This window comes from Sus scrofa, chromosome 8, assembly GCF_000003025.6.
Source record: "Sus scrofa isolate TJ Tabasco breed Duroc chromosome 8, Sscrofa11.1, whole genome shotgun sequence".
In the NCBI taxonomy this organism is placed as follows: Eukaryota; Metazoa; Chordata; class Mammalia; order Artiodactyla; family Suidae; genus Sus; species Sus scrofa.
Genome location: NC_010450.4, coordinates 93,863,284 through 93,886,167, shown reverse-complemented (window position 1 = coordinate 93,886,167; position 22,884 = coordinate 93,863,284). Strand labels below are relative to the sequence as shown.

Sequence of the window (22,884 nt, the reverse complement as noted above, 5' to 3'; positions counted from 1 at the left end):
TACCCACCTGGGGCCTGCCACCTCTCCACCCACCTAGTGCCTCTAGTATCCTGGAACACCTGCCACCACCAACCCTCCCAACTTCGCAACCAGCAGCCAGAGCCCCGAAAGCCAGCAGGGCTGGGAAGTCCATGAGATGGTGTCCCTGACAGGCAGGATGAGAGCCTGGCTCCACGTGCTGTGGATCAAAGTGGGTGAATGAGTTTCACCTGAGTGGTCTCTCCCCTCCAAGGAGGGAGGTGAGCAGCTAATGGCCTGAGACTACCTGAGACTCCCATCAGGGCTTGTGTAAAAATCCACGAGAGGAGGTGATGACAGGCCATGTCAAAGAATGCTAAGTGGCTAAGCCACTGTCAACCACCTCTTCCCTCACTGACCTCACTTGCCAGCTGTGGCTGCCACTATCTAGGGAAGGTAAAGACAATTTGACACCCCACCTCCACCCCCTGGCCATCTTGGCTGCCCTTCCCCAGCCAAGGGCTTGGTGCTCACCCATCTTCCCACCTGTTCATGCCCCACCCTCTGTCTCCTCATCCCCTCATGGGCATCAGTGGCCTCTCCTCAGCCACTGTCCCATCCTGCCACTGCTGGCCCCCTTTCCTGTGGTGCATCTGCTTTCTCCTCACCTCCTTGTCCTCATCTCAGCCTTTTCCAGCCAGGTTCTGCCCTCGTCCTTGTCAGGGTCACAATCTTACCTGAACTTCTTCTGCTGATGCAGTGGTGGAAGAAGTGCAAGAAGTCCAAGGCTGCAGAAGGACAAGCACTGGAAGGTGTACCAGATGTCAGGTCTGCAAATGACTGTCCAGTAAGGCTCCAAGCTCTAAGGCCACTCAGCCAGGAGCCTGGCCAAGGAGGCCAGCGGCAGCCAACACAAGGCAGCTTAAAGCTCAGATGGAAACTTTACAGATTTAAAAACCTGTCTCTGATGCAAGGAGAGTCTGTTTATTTCCTTCCACCGTTTGTCTCCATAAGGCTGCAGGATATAGAAGCCTCCTCTCCCTCTAGGCCTGGAGTAGGAGTCAGTGCAGGCCTTCCTCCACCTGTTGCCAGTAGATGAGAACCAGGACCAGGACCAGTCCAGGGAGCTGACGTCCTGTGAGCCCGGGTGGGCTGCCACTATGTTCACCATCACTTCCAAAGGGCTGGCCTACAGGCCAGTGACAACAGTTCCTGAAGGTCTTCTCTTCCGAGCCTGGGGGTCAGGGCACTTTTGCCGGACCCAGTGTTCTGGCCCGCGTCCCGTGAGGCTACCGTTGCTTTTCCTTCTAAAAAAAGTTTCTGGTAGAACTTGACAGTCTTTCAGAAGTTTCTTTTCTCTATCCTGAGCTGCTGTGCCAGCTCCCAGTGAGGAAGGAGGTGCTGTGAACCCATGGTGCCTGACCCTCTACCTTCGCACAGCCTCTAGGAGACAAGTTAACAAGCGTCTGGTGGCGGGTTTGAGAAGAGGGTCGGCAGTGCGCAGGCGTCTGCTCAGTGCTGAGTGGAAAACAGGAACCAGCCCACAGGTGAATTAGCAAACATCTTGGTAACCTGGAGGGAAGCAGATTGGATTGACTAACGTTAAGGAAAAAAAAAAAAAAAAAAAAAAAAAAGCCAAAATGTGTGAGGCAACCAGTGGAGAAGCAGAACCCTTTACCAACTGTCCTCCAAGATCTCCGGCCCCCAACAGCCACTCTAGAGGAAAGGCGGGCAGAGCGGAATGGGGCTTGTCCACTGCTGCAGTGGGTCCGAACTGCATAGGACCTGGCCTTCTGGAGAGTTCTCCAGGCACTGCATCCAGGGCTGGAGGGGTGGAGCCTAACGGCATAGACCACACCTGTGGCACAAAGACAATCCCGCCTCAGAGCTCAGCATGTAGAACCTCTGAAGCCGCCACTTTCCGCCCAGGGATTCCATCTGGAGAATAACAGCCAGTTGAGGTTTCTGCCAGCCCAGGTCTCAATGAGGGAAGCGGAACCAAGACTCCGAGGCTGCAGGTGAGCCAGAAACCCCTCAGTTCTGTTTGTTGTGCCCAACACTACGAGGGGGATCCCACCTTCTTCCTGGAGAACTTCTATCCTTAGGAAGAGGATTCGGCATCTCCCCAGTAGGGCCCACAAGCTCATCTGGAGGGTCAGCACCCTAACCACCATATGCTCCCCTCTGTCCTGTGGAGACAGGCGTGGTTCTTCTCTCACATCCAGTGCTGAGGTGGTGATGGTGGTTAGGGAAGCCCTGAGAACAGGGCCTGCTCCCGTCAAGCGTGGAGAGGACAGCTTTGCCCAGTTGCTCTCACAGAGGTAGACCTGAGAAGCCTTAGGGGTCCCTGTGAGCTAGGCCTTGAGTCCTAGTGCGCTTTTAGCCGGTATGGGGAGGTTTCTGCCGTCAAGGGCTGGGCTGAGGGCGGAGGGCAGTGTCCCAGGGAGGTTTGGGGCTGACAGAGGCCCAGGGGAAACCACTTTCTGTTAACGAGGGTCAAGGTGCCTCCAAGCCCTGAAATAGCCACACTAATGGGAGCAGGAGCATTATTCTAACAGCTAAATATTTGGGCTTTCATTTTTGCAAAGTCTAATCAGATTAGGTCCAGACAAGGTTTCTCTCAGTCTCATTATCCTACAACAATGGACTTTATGGGGAGCATCTAGTTCTGAACAGTTTTGCAGAAGTAAAAGTGCAGGTGGCATTTTTAATTAAACATCTGAAAAGGGAAAAAAAATGTAAAATTGGGCTTCTTTATTAATTTGCTTTTGTCATACATTAATCATCTTAATGGTTTTTTGCTGATTGTTAGTAACTGGTTTGACCATCTTCAGCTTGTGAAAAAATACCTCTTTATTCCTCCAAATAGTTATTTAAGAATTCATTCTCCCCTAGTGCCATAAATTCTGTATATCTGAAAGCCATATTTTTTTTTTCTCTGTACTTCTCAAGACGCTGTAAGATGAGTTATCACAGTGGATTTGTCCTGTTGGAATAAATTACCTTTCATGAACCTGAACCCTCTGTCTTTAGCCAAGTTTTCTCCTGTCTTTAGGTGTATTTTCTTTGGAGTCACTTTCCCCCTTTTTTTTCAGAGAGGAAACATTAGTTTGAGAAACCTGAGATTACCCTATACTTTAATATTCAATAAGAAAGATCTGTGTATTTTAAAAATTTCTGCCGGAGGTCCTTGGATTTTCAAGTAATTTAGACATTTTTCCCTTTCTAGGTAGCTTGTGTAAAATAAGACTTTAACCAGGCCACAAAATAAGCTAATACAAATATCTGTGTTTATGTGGGAAATAGATTCTAAATGAACATATTTGATGGGAAACATTTAGATAATCTCTGACTGAGATAGTCTAATAGATGTGATTTAATACACTTTGACAGATCATCTTTAGAATGATTGAGTCACTTTGCATATTTTATATATTATGTGTTGGCTGTCCTTTGTCAGAGATAAAATTACTATACCTGACCTACTTCTCACATTACTGGCTAATGAGTGTTACTCCTCATGGTATCATGTATCTATCATCTGTCATAAAAATGCTTTAAAATTTTCACTTATATTCAGGCCCCTAATTTCAGTTTTCCAAATTCATACCCATGAGCAAGAAGAGAACAGGGATGAAGTTTTCAGTACCTCAGAAAAAGGAATCAGGGAGGTTGGCTCTCAGGTGGAGTAAGTGTGACCTTTCAGGGGCAGGGAATTTATTGAGATTGGGCAATTAGTAAAGGATTGGTAAATAGAATGAAGTAAAGATCTGGAAGTGAGTTTTAACAAGCCATTGATTGTTAAGGGAGCTGTTTACCTAGGTGAGTAGAATACTGCTTCAGATAAATTGATCTACAAGAATTTCCTAAAGCAAATGGTCATTTATTTACAGTTTTATTTTTTTCTGATCAAAAATTTTTTGGAACAACCAATTCGTTTTGACTCAGTTTGTCTTGGTTCTTAGTTTTAAGTAGTGTGTTATGTTAACACAGAACATTGGGTTTCAGTACCTGATTTCCATTGTATCAATTTTCTGAAGTTGGTAATAGATGGCAGATGTTTTTTGTAAAGCTCCAACTAGAAAATGTTTAGGCTTTGGGGTCCATGCAGTCTCTTGCAACTACTTGATTTTACTATTTTGGCTCCAAAGCAGGCACAGATGATACATAAATGAATGTGCCTGCATGTGTTCCAGAAGTTTTATTTAAAACATTAGATGAAATGCAGAATTACCTCAAAGCATCAAAATTCTATAGACATTTTTCATGACATACACATTCATCTATCACATATACACATAACCAACAAGTAGAGTGCCCAAGATAAGTGCACATGTGTACATAGACTCAATAAAACACTGCTTCAATGGCATTCACTTTAACCTAATTTCTCATCTGTAATAAAGCATAGGATTTTTATAGGATTTTATATATTTAAACTAATGCTAAAATACATAAATCAGTCTATAATTTTGATAATTTTTCATGTAAATCAGCAGAAATGATTGAGATCAGTGGGTTTTGAGTGTCAATGTAATCAGTATTTGTTTTTGATATGTCAGTTGTAGAGAAAGTGTATTTTATTTTACCTTAAATGTAATTCCTAGCAAGTAAGAAGCTAAAAATTTCCATACTCCTAATTTCAAACATAAGCCTAGAGTCACTCTGAATTGCTATTACATACTTGTAGGCAATTTGGAATTTTCTGTAATATCCTATTTCTTTTGGGAAAAAAAAACTTATCCAAGTAGGAAAATATTCTTACAGTTTTTAAAAATTATCTTAATTTATTTAAAATACTATAATAATGACAACATTTATTAAATACGTATGTATATATTTCATATTAGGTAATTTATTAGGTCGTATTTTCTGACACCAAGATGTTATTGGTTGCACAAAAGATTTATAGGGAGAAATTTCTGTTAAGTGTTAAGGAGAAGCAGCAGATATTAAGTATAGGGAGGCTTCAGACAGAAGTGCAGTTCTGATTCTTCTCAGGAGAAGGATTAGGACAGAAGATCTTCAGCCTATAGCACTGTTTTAGTTAGTTTTGCACAGGCCATTGAGGAGTACTAAACCCAAAGTCTTATGCAAGAAGAGTCCCAGGATTCCTAACAATGTTTCTTTAACTAGTACTCTCCACGAGCCAGGAGCAGCCTTAGGAAACATGACCTCAATGCAAATACACTCATAAAATCAGATGGGCAGCAGCTGGGGCTGCCTGTCATCTATGTTCCTTGAAGCAAGAGTTTATGGCTACCACAGAAACGAAATATTGATGTGTTAAAAAAAGGAAAAAGAGAAAACAAAACCTTGCAGTGATAACTTTTGGTGCCATTAGATGACATGAGTCATAGGTTTCATAATTTCTTAAGGATGTAATTATTATATATGCATGTATATAAGTTTTCTCACTTTAGGAATTCTTCAATAATAACATTCTGTTTTATGTAATCCTGATTTTTTAAAAAGTGACTTAAAAGGAGAAGCTAAAATCTTCAGCTTTAATTTTACCAGTAGATTTTTAATGTTTTGTAATCATAATGTTTAATTTATGCTGTTCTTAGAACTTTAATTATGAAGCTAAATTGTACTAATACCCATTAGGTACTTCTTAATTGAAGGCACATCATATGTCTGATGTGGCAGTACTAATTGGTGTAATTAAATTCTAATATGCATCAGTAGCCTAATTTTAAAAAGTGAATAAAAAGCAGACAGAAATAAGTCAGTTCTTGAAACTGCATAGCTGTAAAATACATAAATACATTTGCGTTTGTAACATATGCGTTTATTCAGTACAGACAACCCATCAATTATTATTTCAAATTAATTTTACCAGGTAACTTGAAATAGAGAGTAAGAAGGATTGGTCAGGTGAACATACATGTGAATTCAGAAAGATGGTCATTAAATTCAAGAAGGAAAATGACTTTCTTTTACAAATTCTTACGTAAGTCAAATCCTGTGAGAGTAAATGCATTTCTTATTGTAATATATTTTTGTGTGAAATTACAACCTGCTTGCAAATTACATTACTGGTTGTTCAAGCAGGAGGTGGATCAGGAGTGAGCTCCTGCTCTGCTAAAACTTATCCTAAAACATCCAGAAAATGTTTTTTACACGTTCAAAAATGCTCATTCTTTCCTGCTCTTACATCTTATTTGTTCATGCAATAAATATAATTTTAAAATAAGTAGAGTAACCACTTACTGATGATACATTTTATCTTGATCTTTTTACTGTAATTAGTAATGGAATATATATTTAATTTTATTTTTATACGTACCTGTGAACTTAAAATACAGAATTACGAATCATTTTAATTTCCTTATTTCTGAAATCATCTTCTTCGAGTAATCTTTTTTAAAGAAATAATTAATACGAAATTTTATTAGGCAAACTGAGCTTCTGAGCACAAATCCCAGTATCTGTGCCAGTTTAATTCATAATGATTGAAATAACTGAGTATACACATGAAATGTATTTTCTCTTTTTAGTTTTGAGAATCTATAAAGTTAACCTGTCTGGATATAGGTTTAGAGCCAACTTCATGTTTGCGTGCCCTGTGCAGTCACACAGGAGACAATGGGTATAATGACATCATATTTGGTTTAATGCTCTGCTCACACCATCTTGAAATTCTTTTTATTTTATTTTATTTTCATTATTGCTGGTTTAGTGTTCTGTCAGCATCTTGAAATTCTTGATAGGTTTTAAACAGGACACCACACCCAGGTTGCTTTTGCACTGGGCCCCAAAATTATACAGCAGTAATTTCTTACAATCAAACCTTTTAATGTACTGAAGACATGGGATACTAATGTTTGAAAATTCAAAAGGAAAATTTCAAAGTACATTGTACTTTGCAGAGGTAATAGATTTAAAAGATTAAAAGAGAATATGCCATTATTAAAGACATGTATTATTGTTATTGTTGAAAATGTTGCAGCTCACTTTCAGAATGTTCACTGCCCATTTACTTTACTACTGTACTTTGAATTATTGGCAGCACTACATTTCAAAAAGAGATTTTTATTGAATTCAGGTACTGTAAAAGTTATTAGTTCTCTTAGGCTGTCTGAAAGAAATAAAGATTTTTCCTCAATTTGCAAAAATATTAAAGTAGTTCCATAGCCTTATACATTCTGATGTTGGTCTGAACAATTTAACTGGACTCAGGAAATCACCAAAGCATGAAACAAACTTATCACAGCTTACTGTTATCAGTGACTTGTTAAGATTTTGGAAAAATAAAGATTCTCCACTCTAAGGTATTTGGAAATGGAGAAAGTAAAGAAAAGGATACTTATGGAGGCAATATTACTGAGTTTAAAATAAATTAGTAAATACCACAAATAATCAGTACAATTACTAGATGAATCTTTCTCGGTGGCTGATTGTTGCTATTTATAATCTATCTACTTCATAAATGTATGGAGATAACATTCACAAAGGTAACAAGTTTAGATGAATAAATCAATCCACTAATATATTAACCAGCTAAAGTCAGAGCAATGATAAGATGCTGAAAAGGAAATAATTTGAGAAAATATAGTGAAAATTGGTCGTGTGATTTTATTTTGGCATTGCTTTCTACTTGGAACAGCGGTTCAGGGAGTGTTAACATAGAAGAAGCAATATCAGAGTTGTGGAATAAATTGCAAACTTAAAATATAACTTAATTCTATAAGAGAAGTTAAATGTTTCATGGAAATATTTTAGGGATGGGGAATCCAGACACAGATTGAAATTAAATGAATGTTCAAGCTGGGGGCAGGGATTCATCATTGAATGGAACACTCCAATAAGCAAGTGATTTTTCACCATTTTAAAATTTTCTAACACATTTTTTTCCCAAACCATCTTTAACCTAGAAGCACAAACAAAAGACACAAAATTACAGCTAATTTTGTTGAATCTGGGTTGGCTCCACAGAGCACAGTTGGAAAATGATTGCATTTAAGCTAAACATATGCAGAATTCCTATAAATTTCATTGCAGTAGACAAAAATCTATAAATATGGTAAAATAACAGTAATACGTTAAGCATAATATGCATTCATTGTGTTTCCTTAATGGTATAGTCCTATATTAATTTGCCGAATGTGATAAAATTTCATTTTAAAAATAACCAAAAAGCAATATATTTCTCTCTCAAAAAAGTGTAGCAAAAAGGTGAGAAAAATACCTGTAATCATAACTTCGAAGTATACCAGTTTGGATTTATATAATACTAGACAATTTTCTGTATGTTCAAACATGAGGAGATTTTTCATTAAGTAAAATCATCATAAGAACTTCACCTTGAGTGATGTTCCAGGTACTGGAAATCCTTTAAGTGATCAGAACGATTCTTGAAAGTCACTGAAAATATTAGGTTAAGTATTCTGAAAGTCACAACTTTTCACTTCTTTCAGATGCTGTCAGGAATGAAACACTGTACCTCATGCTTCTATTTCTCTCTCACTTCTTACTTTCACATCACCTATTATTATACTTTTTTTTCTTTTTTTTTTTTTTTTTTTTTTTTTTTTGTCTTTTTGCCATTTCTTGGATCACTCCTGCGGCATACGGAGGTTCCCAGGCTAGGGGTCCAATTGGAGCTGTAGCTGCCAGCCTACGCCAGAGCCACAGCAACACAGGATCTGAGCCGCGTCTGCGACCTACACCACAGCTCACGGCAATGCCGGATCCTTAACCCACTGAGCAAGGGCAGGGATCGAACCCGCAGCCTCATGGTTCCTAGTCGGATTCGTTAACCACTATGCCACCACGGGAACTCCAATTATTATACTTTTATCACCATATGGCTCTATATCTCCACCAGAATCTATCTCCTTTCCTCCTCCATCTCACATCTTAATCGGTTTTCTCGAATGATTGTGCTCTCATTAACAAACACTTCCATATTTTCAGTGAAAGCTAGAACCCAGTATACCTGGAAAATATAAACCTTGATAGCCCTTTCAGCAAGATGCTGTCTTTTGCTCACCCCAGTTTCATATACCTAATGGTTGAGAGGTTTGGTGTGTGTGTGCATGCATATATGTACACACACACACACACACACACACACACACATACATATAATTCGTAGCTTCCAGGCTATTATTGTTCTTTCGTTATGCAAACAAATATTGCCAATGAACTTTGCACTCGTATTACTTATGAAATTTATCTGTACCAAGTATTCCATTTCTATATGCTCTTTCAAACCATTTAGTTTCTTTCCACCATGACACTTTTGCATTTGGTTTTCAAAGACATTATTTCAGTTGAAACCCCACTATTCTCTATTACTTCTACCTCAAATTGGTATCTCTTCAAAATACTACACCTCAATTTCTTGATCATCACATTCATAATAACTTTCCTTCTTCTTTGTTTTGGAGAGCAAGTGTTTCTTGATATTTAAAAATTAATTTAAAATGTTTTACTCTTTGATCATCTATACTGTTCATTTCATCCATCACCACTTGTTCAAGACTTGCCCTAGGTCAGGTTTTAACCTTTGATTGTCAGTCATTGGACTCCACTATCTTGTGTCTCCCATTTAGACTTGTCATTACTTTTCCAGGAAGAATTTCATATTCCATCATTATAATTACCTGAAAGGGTTTTAGAAAAAGTACATTTTTGTAGGATGTAGATAGATAATGAGAATATGTTGCTAAACAGTGGTTTATTTTAATAATTTTCAGGTTTATTTCTCCAAAGCAACTTTGTAAGTAGCACTTATTTTGGATTTTGTGAATCTATCTCAGGTTACTTAATTTAATTCCTATATATGCTTTTCTTTCGTATGCGGTGAAACAAGTGCCAATAGTTTAATAGTTCCAATTCAATTCAATTGTAATGCTGTCTGCCTATATTGTACTGAATTTTTTGTTTTTTCCAAACCATTTTAAATTATTTTTATTGTAGTATATTGATTTACAATATTGTGTTTTGGGTGTACAATGAAGTTATTCAGTTATACATAAATATAAATCTCTTTTTTAGATTATACACTCTTATAGGTTATTATAAGATATTACATATATTTCCCTGTACTATATAGTAGGTTCTTGTTGCTATCTATTTTATATATAGTTGTGTATATATGTTAATTCCAAACTCCTAATTTATCCCTCCCCTCCTTCCCTTTTGGTAATTATAAGTTTGTTTTCTATGTCTGTGGGTCTATTTCTGTTGTATGTATAAGATTATCTGTATCACATATAAGTGATATCATATGAAATTTGTCTTTCTCTCTCTGGCTTACCTCACTTAGTATGAAGATCTCTAGGTCTATCTGTGTTACTATAAAATGCATTATATCATTCTTTTTTATGGCCGAGTAATATTTTATTGTATAAATATACCATATCTTCTTTATCCATTCATCTGTCAGTAGACATGTAGGTTGTTTTCATGTCTTGTCTATCATAAATAGTGTAACAATGAACATTTAGGTGCATGTGTGATTGCAAATAATGGTTTTCTCCACATACATATATGCCCAGGAATGGGATTGCAGGATCATATGATAGTTATATTATGAAGCTACAGTGTTCAAAACAGTATGGTACTGGCACAAAAAGAGAATTATAGGCCAATGGAACAGGATAGCCCAAAAATAAGCCCACACACCTATAGTCAGCTAATCTATAACGAAGGAACTAAGACTACAGGATGGAGAAAAGACAGTCTCTTCAATACATAGTACTGGGAAAACTGGACAGCTACAGGGAAAAGAATCAAATTAGAACATTCTCTAATATCACACACGAAAAATAAACTCAAAATGGATTAAAGGGGAGTTCCTGTCGTGGCTTAATGGCTAATGAATCCGACTGGGAACCATGAGGTTGCGGGTTCGATTCCTGGCTTTACTCAGTGGGTTAAGGATCTGGCGTTGATGTGAGCTGTGGTGTAGTTTGCAGATGTGGCTCAGATCCTGTGTTGCCATGCCTGTGGCATAAGCCGACAGCTATAGCTCCGATTAGACCCCTAGCCTGGGAACCTCCATATGCCACAGGAGCGGCCTTAGAAAAGGCAAAAAGACAAAACAAAAAAAAAGCAAAAAACAAAATGGATTAAAGGGCTTGATTTAATACTGAAAACTCTAAAATTTCTAGAGGAAAATATAGACAGAACACTGACATTGCCGCACTGTGAACACTGCGGCAATATTTTTTTTTTTTTTGGATCTGTCTTCTAGTGCCAGTAATGGGAATAAAAACAAAAATAAACAAATGGGAACTAATTAAAAGTTCCTGCACAGCAAAGGAAATCATAAAAAAAATAAAAAGCCTACAGAATGGGAGAAAATATTTGCAAATGATGAGGCTGAAAAGGAATTAATCTGTAAAATACACAAACAGCTCATACAGCTCAATATCAAAAAAACAAACAACCCAGTCAAAAAATGGACAGAAGACCTAAATAGACATTCTCCAAAGAAGATATATGGATGTCCAAAAGGCACATGAAAATATGTTCAATATCACTAATTGAGAAATCCAAAACAAAAATATAATCAGGTATCACCTCACATCAATCAGAATGACCATCATCAAGTATTCTACAAATTATAAATTCCAGAGAGGTTGTGAAGGAAAGGGAACCCTTCTACATTTTTGGTGCTAAGGTAAGTTGTACAGCCACTGTGAAAAACAGTATGGAGTTTCCTTAAAAAAACTAAAAATTGTACTGAGTTTTTTTGTATTTCTAGATTGTAGCTTTCACCCTACTATAATATTTCTCCTTGATATATTTGTTACATCTGTGAAAAGACACAGATTGTGTCATCCTCTTGAAACAGTAACTAAACACTGCTAAAAGTATATAACTTTTGAGTTGAATGCTTCATTTTGGGGGAGGAAATAAAACATTGTAGGTAGATTTTATTAGTGTGATTGATGAGTATAGTCAAAATCTTCAGGAAGGATGATTTCTTATCTATGACTTTTGACTGTATTACAATGAAATCAGATGATTTTTATTGTTTTCTTCTTAATGTTAAATCTGAAAGAATGGTTATTTACATTCAAAATTTCCACTTATCATTAACTCTAAGAAAATTTCCTTTTTTAAAATTGACATCATTCTATAAATCTCTACAAGATTTGATTTAACTAGAAGGTATATTTAGTCCAAATTGGGAAAGACTAAAACCTATGTGACATCATTTCAATTCATTGTGTTGAAGCAAAGTGAACCATAATCATTTTAGCATATATTCAAGGCCATTACTAAATTATGTACAGCTGTAGAAACAAAAGATGGGTCTGCGTCTGCCTTGCTTGTTAACTTTTATAAGTGGCTTGAAAATGGTAATTAAAATCTCATTTAAGCTCACTTGTGAAGTTGTGACACTTAATTCTTAGATTCTGAACATGCTAGTGACTGTTGATTTCTCTTGCAAGTTTTCAATAGCATTTTCAGAGGTGCATAACAAAATGACAGTATTTGCGTTAAAAGAGAAAAACAGCAAACCTCAGAGTTTATAAGAGGATGCTATTCCTGAAGCCCAGAGTGTTTTAGAGTCTTTTGGAGTCTGATACATTTTTTTGGACTTAAATGATATTTTAAAATTCTGAGGCCATGAACATAACCTCCCATGTTATAGTCTATAAGCTGTTGTTTTGATTTTTAGATCCAAAAAACAGCATGGTTTAATTGTATGATGCTATGTGTTAGGAGCTGTAATAGGCTAATATAATTTTTCTGATGGAGTTCATATGATTTACTATTATAAAAATATATTGAGTTGCCTAGATAAAAAATTTAACTTCTCCAAATCTTACTATACAAAATAAAACATCTCCCTCAACAAATTAGCCCAAATCAGTTGTAGACTATTTTTTTTTTTTTTTTGCCTCTTTCCTTTTTGTCTTTTCTAGGGTCGCTCCCGTGGCATATGGAGATTCCTAGGCTAGGGGTCTAATCAGAGCTGTGGCCTCTGGCCTATACCAAAGCCACAGCAATGCAGGATCTGAGCCGTGTCTTAGACCTACACCACAGTTCACGGCAACAACGCCGGACCCTTAACCCGCTGAGCAAGACCAGGGATTGAATCCACAACCTCATGGTTCCTAGTCAGATTCGTTAACCACTGAATCACGACGGGAATTCCAGTTTTAGACTATTTCTGAGCGATTTTTATTTTTACCTTAAAACTGTTAACTGATACAATTTTTTTCTCTTTTTTTTTTTTTTGTTAGTTTGTATGTATTTATTTACTGGATGTCCTCTTTTTAAGGCAAATGCAGGGATGGTAGGCACTTCCTATCCTAGAATTATGATGCAAAAATAAACCTGATATTATTTTGCCAAAGATTTTTATGTTAATAGAAGTTAGAAAGTGGAAAAAAAATGCAAAATGAGTTCAAAAACTTTGAGGAAAAAGTGGTATGTCTAGTTATGTCAACCGTTTTATGTTAAGTAAACCTTTCAGAGGGAGATTCCAAATAAGGCTGAACAGCTGGCAGAAGTTCTGGACTTCATATAAATTTTTTGCTGCATGGCATTTAGGCTATTGACTCAAGTGGCATAAAGCCATTAGGAATTAACAGAATAATGATAAATAATATGAATTTTTGCTTATAATAGTAATTTTATTGCCCACATGTAGGTACTATAGGGGCATACTTACAGCAATAAAGCATAGGAAATCATATTTGTATTTGGGTATTGACCTGTTGCAGCAAAATGGAGCAATAACGGGTTTGGACTGATTCTTTCTACTTATTGTTTAGAACAGATCAAAATCCCTTTGAATTAAGGAAACTCTAGAAATATTGAAAGTACTAAATTCATGTATACATTTCAAAAGGAAGAAGATGAATAATTTATTACAAGTAATACATAGGGAAGAGCAGACCCAAAGGAACAATTAGATTTTTTTTTATAATGATAATATCCATTTGCAGATTAAGAAATGTCCAGCTACTGAAAGTTAACTTTGTTTCTTAACAGATTTTTCTATACAATAATTTATTTTACTTCTACATTTGATTTGATTTTTAAATCAATTATACAAGTTATCTCATGGCTGAATGAACAATTTTTTTTCTCACTTTTAATTTATTTATCTGCCAAACTATACATTATCCACTTCCTATGCCAGTTTTGGCCATAATATTGTGGGCAACCATTGTACAGTTTACCAGTTAACCAATGCATTTATGTGACGACAAATGCAAAATATAACTTTGCAAAAAAATCAAAAGAACATAGGAAAAATTGAGCACAGTCAGGTTTAATATGATATTAAATATTTTCAACATTTTGTACTATACACTTCCTCAAATAAAGACTAAATCAATGCTGAATGTATAAAATTAATGTTGGGTAAAATACAAATAAACATTTTATCTCCATATAATAAAAAGAATTTAAGACTAGTTCCTATTTAATCTTAAGCATAAAACTTTGAAAATACTGACAACACATATTAATGTTTAAATTTAAAATTAACACAAATTGCGTTATTACTGCTATAATTTTGTACACTTCAAATATTATTAAGCTTTAAGATATAATTTGCATATAAAATTGTAGGAAACATTAAGGATAAAAGAATATGTTTTGGGAGTTCCCATTGAGGTGCATCAGAAATGAATCTAACTAGGAACCATGAGGTTGCGCGCTCGATCCCTGGCCTCAATGAGTTAAGGATCTGGCCTTTCCATGAGCTGTGGTGTAGGTTGCAGACATGGCTCAGATCCCGTGTTGCTGTGGCTGCAGCATAGGCCAGCAGATGTAGCTCTGATTAGACCCCTAGCCTGGGAACCTCCATATGCCTTGGGTGTGGCCCTAAAAAAAAAAATATGTAAGGGATATGTTTTCTACATACTATTTGAATAGCATTACAATCTCCATATAAATTTGGCCCGATTTTTAGCTTCTATCTATTCAGAAAAATATTTTCTAATTTTATTATTATAGTTGATTTACAGTTTACAGTGTTCTGTCAGTTTCTGTAGTACAGCAAAGTGGCCCAGCCATATATATATATATATATACACTCCTTTCTCATAGTAAATTCCATCATGTTCAATTACAAGTGATTGGAAATATTTCCTGTCCTATGCAGTAGGGCACCATTGGTTATTCATTCTAAATGTAATACTTTGTATCTACTAACCCAAACTCCCTATCCACCCCATTCCCTCCCTCTCTCCTTTGGCAACCACAAGTCTGCTCTCCATGTCTGTGAGTCTTTTTCAGTTCTGCAGATAGGCTCATCTGTAACATATGACTCTACATATGAGATACAATATGATATTTGTCTTTCTTTTTTTTTTTTTCCTTTTTGTCTTTTGTAGGGCCACACCTGCGGCATATGGAGGTCCCCAGGCTAGTGGTCTAATCGGAGCTGCAGCCATTGGCCTATACCAGAGCCACAGCAACATGCGATCCAAGCTTCGTCTGTGACCTACACCACAGCTCACAGCAATGCCGGATCCTTAACCCACTGAGCAAGGCCAGGGATCGAACCTGCAGCCCCATGGTTCCTAGTCGGATTCGTTAACCACTGAGCCATGATGGGAACTCCTGGTATTTGTCTTTCTGACTGAACTTCACTTAGTATGAGGGTTTCTAGTTCCATCCATGTTGCTGCACATGACATTATTTCGTTCTCTTTTATGGCTGAGTAATATTCCATTGCATATACATACTACATCTTAATCTAGTCATCTGTAGATGGACATTTAAGTTGGTTTCCATGTCTTGGCTATTTGAATATTCTGCAGTGAACATAGGGATGCATATCTTTTTGGATAAAAGTTTTGTCCAGATATATGCCTAAGAGTGGGATTGCTAGATCATAAGGTAGTTCTATATTTAGTTTTCAGAGGAACCTCCGTACTGTTTTCCATAGTGGTTGTACCAATTTACATTCTCACCAACAGTGTAGGTGGTTCCCTTTTCCCCACACCTTCTCCAGCATTTGTTATTTGTTGATTTGATAATGATGGCCATTCTGACTGGTGGAGATGGTACCTCATTATAGTTTTGATTTTCGTATCTCTAATAATTAGTGATGTTGATGAACATTTTTTCATGTGCCTTTTGGCCATCTGTTTGTTTTCTTTGGAGAAATGTCTGTTTAAGCCCATTTTTTGATTGGGTTGTTTTTTTGCTGTTGAGTTGTGTGAGTTGTTTGTGTATTTTGGAGATTAACCCCTTGTCAGTTGTATCATTTGAAACTATTTTCTCTCATTCTGTAGGTTTATCTTTCTTTTTTTTTATGGTTTCCTTTGCTTTGCAAAAGCTTATAAGTTTGGTCAGGTCTCACTACTTTATTTTTTGTTTTTATTTCTAATGCCTTAGAAGATTGACCTAAGACAAATTTGTGTGGTTTATTGCAGAGAATGTTTTGGCTATGATCTCTTCTAGGAGTTTTATGGTGTCTTGTCTTAAGTTTAAGTCTTTAAGCTATTTTGAGTTTATTTTTGTGCAGGGTATGAGGATGTGTTCTAATTTAATTGATTTACATGTGGCTGTCTAGTTTTCCCAGCACCACTTGTTGAAGAGACTGTCATTTTCCCATTTTATATTCTTGCCTCCTTTGTTGAAGATTAATTGACTGGAGACATCTGGGTTTATTTTTGGGTTCTCTGTTCTGTTCCGTTGGTACCTGTGTCTATTTTGTACCACACTGTCTCGATTACTGTGGTTTTGTAATATTGTCTGAAGTCTAGGAGAGTTATGCCTCGTGCTTGTTTTTTTGTATTTTTTTGTTTGTTTGTTTTCCCCACTCAGGATTGCTTTGGAAATTCCTGGTCTTTTATGTTTCCATATACATTTTTGGATTGTTAGTTCTAGTTCTGTGAAAAATGTCATGGGTAATTTGATAGGGATCATATTAAAACTATAGATTGCTTTGGATAGTATTGCCATTTTAATGACTTTACTTCTTTTAATCCAGGAGCATGGAATATCTTTCCATTCCTTTGAATCCTTTTTAATTTCCTTGATTGATGTTTTATACTTCTCAGTATATGTCTTTCACCTCATTGGTCAGGCTTATTTCTAGGCATTTAATTTTTTGAGAAGCAGTTTTAAAAAGTATATATTTTTATATTCCTTTTCTAATACTCCATTGTTAGGGTACCGAAATGCAACTGATTTCTGAATGTTAATCTTGTATCCTACTGCTTTGCTGAATTTGTTGAAATGTTCAAGTAGTTTTTGTCAGGAGTCCTTAGGGTTTTTCTATATATAGTATCATGTCATCTGCATAGAATGACAGTTTTATCTCTTCTCTTTCAATTTGAATATGCCTTTTATTTCTTTTCTTTGTCTGATTTATGTGGCTAGGACTTCCAATACTATGTTGAATAAAAGTGGTGAGAAAGGGCATCCTTGTCTTATTCCAGATTTTAGTGGGAAGGCTTTCAGCTTTTCTCCATTGAGTATTACATTTGCTGTGGGTTTATTGTAAACAACTTTAATTATGTTAGGTTCTTTCTTTACCCACTCTGGTAAGGGTTTTTATCATGAATGGATGTTGGATTTTGTTAAACACTTTTTCTGCATCTATTGTGATGATCATGTAATTTTTGACTTTTATTAATGCGGTGTATGACTTTGATTTATTGACATATATTGAACCATCCTTGTGAACTTGGGATGAATAACACTTGATAATGGTGTATGATATTTTTTATATGTTGTTGCATTGGGTTGACCAAATTTTTGTTGAGAATTTTTGTGTCTGTATTCATCAAAGATACTGGCCTGTAATTTTTTGGGGGCGTAGTATCTTTGGTTTTGGTATTAAGATGATGGTGGCGTCATAGAATGTCTTCAGAAATGTTCCTTCTTCCTCAATATTTATTATTTGTTTCTTTGTTTTTGTCTTTTTAGGGCCATACTTGTGGCATAAGGAAGTTCCCAGGCTAGAGTTTGAATTGGAACTGTAGCTGATGTCCTACACCACAGCCACAGCAATGTGGGATCTAAGCTACGCCTGAGACCTGCACTGCAGCTAACAGCAGTGCTGGATCTTTAACCCACTGAATAAGGCCAGGGATCAAATCCACATCTTCATGGGTACTAGTCAGTTTCTTTACTGCTGAGCCACGATGGAGCTCCTCCTTCTTCCTCAGTCCTTTGGAAAAGTTTTCATAGTATGGATGTAAGTTATTTGTACGTTTAGTAGAATTTGCCTATGAAGCCATCTGGTCCTGGACCTTTCTTTGTAGGAAGTGTTTTAATTACATATTCAATTTCATTTCTAGTGATTAATCTGTTCAGGTAATCTCTTTCTTCTTGATTGAGTTTTGATGGGCTGTATATCTCTAGAAAGTCCATTTCTTCTATGTTGTCAGATTTGTTGGCATATAATTGTTCATAATATTCTCTTATATATTTTTTTGTATTTATGAAGTATCCCTTGAGATTTCTCTTTTTTCGTTTCCTATTTTGTTTATTTGGGTTCTGTCTCTCTTTTTCCTGGGGAGTCTGGCCAGGGGTTTGTCAATCTTGTTTACCCTTTCAAAGATTCAGCTCTTGGTTTTACTGATTTTTTACTGTTGTTTTTTGAATCTGTTTTATTGGTTTCCTCTCTGATCTTTATGATTTCCTTCCTTCTGCTGACTTTAGGTTTTGTTTGTTCTTCTTTTTCTAATTCTTTTATGTGGTGGGTTAATTTTTATTTTTCTTTTTTTAATTTTGCCTTTTCTAGGGCCGCACGCGCAGCATGTGGAGGTTTCCAGGCTAGGGGTTTAATCGAAGCTGTAGCTGCCGGCCTACACCAGAGCCACAGCAACACAGGATTGGAGCTACATCTGCAACCTACACCACAGCTCACGGCAGCAACGCCAGATCCTTAACCCACTGAGCAAGGCCAGGGATCAAACCCACAAACTCATGGTTCCTAGTCGGAATTGTTAACCACTGAGCCATGATGGGAACTACGGGTTAATTTTCAGTCTGAAATTTTTTCTTCTTTTTTAACGTATGCCTAAATTACTATGAACTTCCCTCTAATAAGTGCTTTTGTGTCATCCCATAGATTTTGAGTGGTTGTGTTTTCATTAATAGTTGTCTTGAGGAATATTTTAATTTCCCTGCTGATTTTCTCATTGGCCCATTGGCTTTTTCATAGCATGTTTTTTAGTCTCTATGTAGTCTGTTTTTTCTACTTTATTTTCCTGTGGTTGATTTCTAGTTTCATACCATTTTGGTCAGAGAATATGCTTGAAATAATTTCTGTATTCTTAAATTTGTTGAGGTTACTTTTGTGTCCCAGTATGTGGTCAGTCCTTAACATTATTCCATGTGCATTTGAAAAGAATGTATATTCTTTATTTTATTTTATTTTCTGGATGTAACGTCCTGAAAATATCAGTTAAGTATAACTGTTGTGTTGAGTCATTTAGTATCTCTATTACCTTAATTGACTTTTGGTCAGAGTATTTGTCCATTGATAAGAGTGGGGTGTTAAAATCTCCTATTACTGGGAGTTCCCATTGTGGCTCAGCAGAAATAAACCTTACTAGCATCCATGAGAATGCAGGTTCAATCCCTGGCCTCATTCAGTGGGTTAAGGATCTCACATTGCCGTGAGCTGTGGTGTAGGTTTCAAACACAGCTCAGATCTGGCATTGCTGTGGCTCTGGTTAGGCCAGTGGCTACAGCTCCAATTAGACCCCTAGCCTAGGTACCTCCACATGCCATGAGTGTGGCCCTAAAAAAAAATTTCCTGCAATATTCCCATCAATATCACCTTTTATATCTGTTAGTAGTTGTTCTGTGTATTAGGTTGCTCCTATATTAAGGGCATATATATTGAAAAGTATAATATCCTCTTCTTGAAATAATCCTTTTATAATTAAAGAGTGTCCTTTATTGTTTTTATAGCCTTTGTTTTAAAATCTAGTTTGTCTGATAACGAGTATTGCTACTCTCTCTTTACTGTCATATCTATTCAAATGAAATATATTTTTCCTTCCATCACTTTCAATTTATGTGTCCTTTTGCCCTAAGTTGAGTCTCTTGGAGGCAGCATATTGTAGGCTTTCGTTTTTGTTTTTGTTTTTTTAATCTATGTCTTTTGATTGGAGAATTCAGTCCATTGACATTTAAGGTAATTATTGGTAAATACATATTTATTGCCATTTCAACCCTTGTTTTCTAGTTGATTTTTTTGTTCCTTTATTTCGTTATGTGATTTCCTTTTATGCATGTATTCTCTTTTTTTTTGGTTTTGGTGAATTTTTTTTTTTTCTTTTTCTTTGTAGGACCACATCCATGGCATATGGAAGTTTCCAGGCTAGGGGTCTAATCAGAGCTACAGCTTCCATCCTTTGCTCCAGCCACAGCAACAGGGGATCCAAGTCATGTCTGCAACCTACACCACAGCTCAAAGCAGTGCCAGATCCTTAACCCACTGAGCCAGGTCAGGGATTTAATCCACATCCTCATGGATCCTAGTTGGATTCATTACCACTGAGCCACGATGGAAAATGTGCATGTATTTTTTTTTTTTTTTGGTTTTGATTTGCAGTTGCCCTGTTTTTCAAATGTGTTAATGCCTTCCTATATTTGCTTTCTGTAGCCTGATAGTCATAAAACCTCGAAAACATTCTAAAAAAACCCAACAATCTAGATTTTCTTTCTTTCCCAACATTTTATGATTTTTATTTCCTTTATTACATCTTTAGTTTATCCTTTTTCTATTCCTTGTGTTTATCATTGCTTTTACAGTTTTTTTTAGAGCTATATACTGACTTATTTCAGTGAATATGTTCCAATTGTGATTTCCTCCATCCTATATATTCTTACTTCTTTTACTTCTTTCCTTTTTAGAGGAGACCTTTCAGTGTTTCTCTTTGAATGGATTTGTACTCTTTTTTTTCTCTTGTTCAAGAAATTATTTATTTTTTCCTTCTATTTTACATTGTAATCTTGCTGAGTAGAGTATTCTAGGCTGCATATTTTCCTTTTAGAATTTTGAGCATATCTTGCTATGCTCTTCTGGGGTGTAGTATGTCTGTAGAGAGATAAGCTGATAGCCTTTTTTTTTTTTTTTTTTTTTTTTTGTCCTTTTAGAGCTTTACCTGTGACATATGGAATCTCCCAGGCTAGGGGCTGACTCACAGCTGCTGGACTATACTGTAGCCACAGCATCATAGGATCTGAGAAATTTCTATGACCTACACAATAGTTCATAGCATCTCCGGATCCTTAATTCACTGAGTAAGGCCAGGCATCAAACCTGTGCCTAGTGGATACCAGTCAGGTTTGTTTCTGCTGAGCTACATGGGAATGCCTGAGAAATCAGCTTATGGGGGTTCCCTTTAAGCACCTTATGGTGATTCAGCCTTCTGGGGGTTCCCTTTTAATTAACTCTTTTTTTTTTCCCCTCCTGCCTTTAAAATCTTCTTCTAATCTTTAAATTTTCCCATTTGTATTACATGTCTCATTGTGCATCTTTTTGGGTTCAACTTGTTTGGGGCCTTTTGTGCTTCCTGTATCTTGATAACTGTTTCCTATAGATTTGTAAAGTTTTCAGCTGTAATTACTTTAAATACATTTTTTTGGTTTAATTTTAATTTATTTTTATTTTTTTCCACTGTACAGCATGGGGACCAAGTTACTCTTACATGTATACATTTTTTTCCCCACCCTTTGTTCTATTGCAATATGAGTATCTAGACATAGTTCTCAGTGCTACTCAGCAGGATCTCCTTGTAAATCTAAGTTATATCTGGTAACTCCAAGCTCCCGATCCCTCCCACTCCCTCCCCCTCCCATCAGGCAACCACAAGTCTCTTCTCCAAGTCCATGATTTTCTTTTCTGAGGAGATGTTCATTTGTGCTGGATATTAGATTCCAGTTATAAGGGATATCATATGGTATTTGTCTTTGTCTCTCTGACTCATTTCACTCAGGATGAGATTCTCTAGTTCCATCCATGTTGCTGCAAATGGCATTATGTCATCCTTTTTTATGGCTGAGTACTATTCCATTGTGTATATATACCACTTCTTCCGAATCCAATCATCTGTCGATGGACATTTGGGTTGTTTCCATGTCCTGGCTATTGTGAATAGTGCTGCAATGAACATGCAGGTGTATGTGTCTCTTTTAAGTAGAGTTTTGTCTGGATAGATGCCCAAGAGTGGGATTGCGGGGGTCATATGGAAGTTCTATGTATAGATTTCTAAGGTATCTCCAAACTGTTCTCCATAGTGGCTGACCCTTTCTCCTCCACAGTTCCCTTTCAGGAGCATCCGTCCAGCTCGGATTCCCCTTCTCTCACTCTCCTCTTCTCTCTTGTTTTACCTAGTAATGTCACGAGATTCTTGCCATTATTGGGGCTTAGGTTCTTCTGCCAATGTTTGGTTGCTGTTCTGTGCGAGTCATTTATCCTGTAGATGTGTTTTTTTTGTTGTGTTTGTGGGAGAGGGTGAGCATGTCCCCCTACTCTTCTGCCATCTTGCCTCCTCTTTAAATACATTTTAAATAACCTTTTTTCTATTTCTTCTCCTTCTGGAATCCCTATTATGCATAGATTGGCCCACTTCATTGTTTTCATGTTTTTTTTTTCATTGATTTTCAGTCTTCTGTCCTGATTTCCATCACTCTGTATCGAAGTCACTTATTAGTTCCCCTGCAATATTCATCTGCTGTTCAGTGCCTATAACTCGGCTTGTGTCTCTGCCAATGCATTTTCTAATATTTCTTGGCTCCTCCTTATATATTCTAGTTCCTTTCTAAAGTAATCTGCATTACTGTTCATATCCACTCTTAATTTTTTAATGTATTTTCACTATCTCCTTTTTGAATTTGGTGTGTCTTATCCTGCAGAGGTCTGTTTTATTGTGTGCTCATTCAGGGCAATTCTCCTGTTCTTTTAACTGGGAATGACTCCTGAGCTTCTTCATTTTGCTTATGTTTTTCTTATTCTGTGATTTT

At 36.7% G+C, this 22,884-nt stretch overlaps 1 long non-coding RNA gene across 1 annotated transcript in view; it reads left to right on the top strand.

The window, feature by feature from the left end:
- Positions 1,712-22,884, top strand: part of LOC110262017 — a 235,405-nt gene continuing 214,232 nt past the window's right edge. Inside the window, exon 1 of the long non-coding RNA XR_002346500.1 lies at positions 1,712-1,976. This is a non-coding gene — a long non-coding RNA (uncharacterized LOC110262017). The remainder of the gene's footprint in view (positions 1,977-22,884) is intronic.